Raw genomic sequence first — 6,100 nt, 5'->3', positions numbered from 1 at the left:
TGCTTGACAAATGTACACACCTTCATACATTTGGAGTTTTATAGGTTTCAGCCATTAAAGACATTTGTGTTACTTCTGATCTTTTTTGTTAAGGCTGTAGTACTAATTTGACACGCCTCATCCATGTGTGCTTCTATAGTAACAATGTTCAAAGACTATATGGATTCCGCACAGCAGTCTGGAGTTTGTTTCTCACCCATGATGGTGTTCTTTTTTTTTTCCAAAAATCTGTTTATTGTCTTTTACAATTCAAAGAGACATACAGACAAATAACTCACAAGTGCATAAAATACCTGACAAACCTAAAAAAAAAAAAAAAAATAAAAAAAAATAAAAAAAAAGCAAACTAAACACATTAACAATTTAAACACTCAAGGTGACCAATATTAGATGAATACAGTGAGACAAAATGTTTTAAGATTGACATCTCAGGGGAGTATGTTGAGACTTAGTCCAAGAGATTTAATCACAGTCCACAGGCTAGATATGGGTTGAAGGTAATGTCCTCCCTGGTTCTATGCATCCCGACATCAGTGTTTAAGTGTCATACATTTTTGAGCAAGTGAGTACATTTGGAATTAACATGAAGATAACAGATTTACAGCCATTATAAGAATGAATACATAGTCAAAATTAGCTAGAGAGCGTTTAGTCAGTCCTCAATGTGAGTATTTAAATTTTCCAAGAATAGCAAAAAAAATTTCCATATCTTTTGGAACACATTGTATTTACCTTTAATCATAAAGGTGAGTTTCTCCAAGGCAAGAGAGCTTGATAATGTAGACAACCAAGTTTTTAGCTGGGGTCTGGTTATAGATTTCCAGGACCTGGCTATACTATATTTAGCCTGCACCAAACAATAAATTATGGACTTTTGATCGACCTTGCTAATTTGAGTTTGATTGGGGAAAATTCCTAAGACACACAACCTAGGACACAGATTGAGATCAATGCCAATGATAAGTGAAAGTTTATCCAAAACCTCCTTCCAAAATGTCTGAATCTCAGGACATTCCCAAAGGCAATGAATCAAACTGCCTTTATCTCCACACTTAGCACATGTATCCGGGATATTGGAATTAAATTTATTTAGTCATGTTGGAGTAACATATGTTCTCATCAACCATTTGTATTGGATTGACTTAAATTGTGTATTAATAGATTGTGTCTGTGCCTTTAGACAGGCCCTCTGCCATTCCTCTACTGATATGTTGCATTTCAAGTCTTCACACCAAGCCAGTCGTTTGTGCTCTGAGGATATCTGAGAGCTGTCTTTGAGGATGTTATAAAAGCGGGATATTAGGCCCTTCTTAAAATGGTCATTTGTTGCCAGTTCTTCTATAGAAGTAAGAGTAGGCAAAGTTAGAGACTTTAGATTACCCAAGACGAAACTTCTGATTTGCAAAAACTTAAAAAAAGTGTTTAGTTGGAATGTCAAAGTTTTGTTTCAAATCTTCAAACCTCATCATAATCCCATTATCAAATAAATCTGAGATTTTGCACAAACCTTTAACAAACCATGTTTTAAAGCCCATGTCTTTCCTACCTGGTTCAAATGACATATTGCCCCAGATCGGGGAGAATTGGGATAGTATTGGTATTTCATTTTTGAATTTATGTACATCATACCATACTCGGATAGTATTTTTAACAAATGGGTTGGAAGTATTTTTTAATAAGTCTTTGCATTTCCTTGAGTATAGGTATGAATTTAGGGTTAAAGGAGTGGTATTTATATTTTCTAATTTTACCCACGACATATCAGTTGCTGAAAACCAGCAAGAAGCACTAGAGAGCTGAGCAGCCCAATAATACCACTTGAAATTTGGCACACCCAGCCCACCTCTGTCATATGGAAGATATAGTAAGGATAATCGTAATCGGGCTCGTCTGTTGTTCCAAATGAAGTTATTTAGAATTGTTTGAATTTTTGTAAAAAAAAACATCAGGAGGGTTAAGAGGGATAGCCTGGAAAAGATATAAGAATTTAGGGAGAACGTTCATTTTGAGAATATTTATACGGCCAATCATAGATATAGGCAAGGTAGACCATCTATCAAGCGATTCCATCATTGAATTAACCACCGGCGTGTAATTTGTCCGAACCAAATCATCTATGTCTGGAGTAATCTTTATGCCTAAGTAAGTAAGGCTCTCTTTTGCTACCTGAAATGTTGTATGAATTGGAGGGTGATTTCTTTCAGCCTGTTTTAAAAATAGGATGGCGGATTTAGATTCATTAAGTTTATAACCGGAAAGATAACTAAACTCATTGATAGTTTTAAGGAGTTGGGGGATTGAGCAATTTAGATTGGATAACATTAAAATAATATCATCGGCAAATAGTCCAATTTTAGATTCAATATTTTTTTTTCCTGACACCATGTATGTTTTGATTATTTCTTATGGCAATAGCCAATGGCTCAATTCCCAACACAAAGAGGAGGGGCGAGAGGGGACAACCTTGACGTGTGCCCCTACCGAGATTAAATGATTTAGATACAATGTTATTAGTTATAACTGAGGCAGAGGGTTTATTATAAAGTATTTTAATCCAGTTTATGAAATAACTACCAAAACCAAATTGAGAGAGAACTTTGTAGAGATAGCTATGTTCCACTCTGTCGAATGCTTTTTCTGCATCAAGTGAAAGCAAAGCTGTATCCGAGTGCTCATATTTAGCATGAATTATATTCAGCACACGACGGATGCCGTGATGAGCTTGCCGCCCTTTTATAAATCCATTCTGATCAGGGTCAGAGAGGGATGGTAAAAATTTCTCAAGCCTAATTGCTAGAACTTTAGATATTATTTTGGCATCTGAGTTTATAAGTGAGATTGGTCGGAAGGATTCGCATCTAGTGGGAGATTTCCCCGGTTTAGGTAGAACTGTTATGATTGCATTACGTAGGGAAGGAGGCAATTCTTTAATGGTATAACTTTCCAGTAGCATGTTATAGAGGGGCTGCAATAATTTGTTTTTAAATATTTTATATAGGTCCAAAGGAATCCCATCTGGACCAGGGGATTTTCCTGATTTAAGTTTGTCTATTGCATTTGAGAGTTCACCTATAGAAATTGGCATATCCAGATCCAGATCCGATTTAGCTATTTCACTAAGTGTGGGGATGTTTACAGAATTAAGAAAGGAGTCAAGTGATGCTTGTGGAATGTCCCCTTTAGACGTATATAATTTTGAATAATAATCTTTAAAGAAATCATTTATTTTTTGAGGATCAGTCGTTTTTTCATTTTCATATAAAACTTCATTTATTGCCCTCTCATTCTGCAAAGCTTTAATGCGCCACGCTAGGAGTTTTCCAGCCTTCTCTCCCTGATCATAGTAGGATTGTTTCAGTCTGAACATCTCTGCTGAAGCTTTGTTAGTGGATAGTTTGTCATATTTTGCTCTCAGTATTAGCAGTTCTTGTTGCTTTTCTTTAGAGCCCTTTAGATTTAACTCAAGCTCAGTCTCTTTTATTTGTTCTTCAAGTTTTAGCATTTCCATAACGGTTTTGTTGGTTTTATTTTTTTTGCAGCTTATCATCTGACCCCGTATAAAAGCCTTAAAGGCTTCCCATCTAGTAGATGCTGTAGTCTCAGATTTATTAAGGCTGAAGTAATCATCAATATTTATCTCAATAAATTTCAGAAATTTGGGCATTTGCAACCAGTGTGGTTTTAATCGCCAAATAGGATTACGATTAAACGCAATTATGGGTGAAAATTTAAGCATGCATAGTGAGTGGTCGGAGATCAGTATGCTTTTGTAGACACAACTCTTAGTTCTGGTAATCAAGGAATTTGAAATTAGGAAGTAATCTATACGGCTATAGCTATTATGGGTGGTTGAGTGGCAAGAAAATTCTTTCTTTGTTGGATTCTGTACTCTCCAGATATCTCTTAAGTTTAATTCACACATAAAATGTTGAATAACCCGTCTACTTTTAGGATGGGACAGATCCAAACCTGATGATCGGTCAAGCTTCGGATCTAAAGTACAATTAAAATCACCACCAATGATCACATCACCATGAAAAGCTGTAATAGAGAGAAACAAATTATTGTAGAAATCAGGGTCATCTATATTAGGACCATACAGGTTAACCAGAATTAAGTTTTGGTTCATCAGGGATGCTTGGATTATTATGAATCTCCCAGCAGGGTCTATGATAGTCTTTTTTATACAAACAGGTAAAGATTTATGAATAGGAATTGCCACGCCCCTAGAGTGTGGAGAAAATGAGCTAGAAAATATTTGACCAGGCCATCTTCTTCTTAGTCGTGCAGCTTCGCATGTAAGCAAGTGTGTTTCTTGGATAAAAACCACTTTTGGATGGAATTGTTTAAGTCTATTCATTACTTTTTTTAGTTTGATCAATTTTCTAAGGCCTCTTACATTCCAGGAGATCACATCAACAACGGACTCAGTACTCATTTGTTTAATGTCAATATATCATCTCTTTCTGTTTTTTGTCTCAACTGTAGGAACCTGCATTTTACAACCTGAAGAACATTGCACCTTGAAAACATTGAACATTTATAAACACAAAAGACTTTCCAGAGATTTCCCACCAGTGGGAATCTACCTCTCCCTTTCCCCTCTATTCTGTGACTTGGCTATGCTACTGATCCTAAAAAAAAAAACAGGAGCAGAAAAAAACGTCTGCCTAAACAACTCACACCACACCATTAAACTGTGAACCCCGACCATAGGAACCAAGAATTATTCCCCACCGCTATGAGGGGGAGATTTAGTCAAAATGTGTATTGTCCAGAAACATCGATCAAATGAAATATTAATCCTTATTAAACCTTGCAGACGCCATCTAGCGTGTAAGTGTGGTTACCCGTCAGTTTGCTTTCTTGCTTTCTGTATAAATTCTTCCACCTCCGTTGGCGTGTGGAAGAGGAAGCTGTTACCGCGGTGAGAAATCCTCACTTTTGCTGGGAATATCAGCCCAAAGTTTATATTCAGATTACGGAGATGTTGTTTCACCTGGTCGTATTGTTTGCATTGTTTCACCACCTCCACGGATAGGTCAGGGAAGAACATCACATGGCGGCCGTTGTACATCACCTTTCCTTTCAGACGGGCTGCAGTCATCACTCTCATCTTGTCTTGATAGTTTAAGAATTTCATGATGATCACGCGTGGCGGGCCGCCTGGAACACTCTGACCATGCAGCCTGTGGGCTCGCTCGATAATGGGGGGAGATGGAAACGCGTCCTGTCCCAGGACCTCTATCAGCCAGGTTTGCAGAAAAGCAGCGGTGTCCCCTTGTTCTGTCTTCTTGGGTAAACCCACGAGTCTCAGGTTGGATCTCCGGCTTCTGTTTTCAAGCTCATCCACCTTCAAAGCGAGATCCTGGATTTTCTTTTGTATGGATGTTTCCTTGCCTGTTAACGAGGCGACGCCGTCTTCCAGGTTGCTAATGCGGGATTCTGCAGAGGTAAGCCTCTCGAGGAATACTCCAATTGTGTAAATTTCTTGATTCGAGGTTATAATTTCCTGTAGTTGCGTGGTAAAGTGAGTTTTCAAGGCTTGAATTGCTTCCAGAAGGTTAGCTTCAGAAGTCTGGGAGCAAGCGTTAGCCTCCTCCATGTGCTCGGTTTCCACTTCGTTGCTGGCCTCGCCTTCGGGTCCCTCTTTGCTGGAAGTTTTCGTTTTTAATTTATGTTTAGTCGGCATCTTGGCAGGTTGAATTGAATCCCATAGAGTTTGCTCGAACAAAGAATATATTAGCAGTGGTCTAGATATCTAAATGTAGAGTATATTGGTCGGAGCTCAGAGCCCTGCAGCTGCTCAGTCAGACGCCATAACCCCCATGATGGTGTTCTTACTGCTGACCCCATGAAGGGTAAAGAAAGGGATGAAGGGACAGGAGGTAGAAGCTAGAATTTGAATTTGGATAGAGCCCAATGCTGCTCCAACCAGGCTAAGTTCACTGGGTCAGTTGCTATAGTAACTGAGCCAGGCTCAGAGCAAGACAGCTTTATGAAGGGTAAAGGACAGAATAGGCCAGCTTTGGCCAACTTAGTCTAATTTATGGACTAAGGCAGCTTTATGAAACACCCCTTTGGTCTGAAACATGCAGCT

Source organism: Cyprinodon tularosa, unplaced genomic scaffold, assembly GCF_016077235.1.
Source record: "Cyprinodon tularosa strain WSP-4 unplaced genomic scaffold, ASM1607723v1 ctg115, whole genome shotgun sequence".
Lineage (NCBI taxonomy): Eukaryota > Metazoa > Chordata > Actinopteri > Cyprinodontiformes > Cyprinodontidae > Cyprinodon > Cyprinodon tularosa.
The sequence above is the reverse complement of the archived record's forward strand: the minus strand, read 5'-3'. Positions refer to the sequence as shown.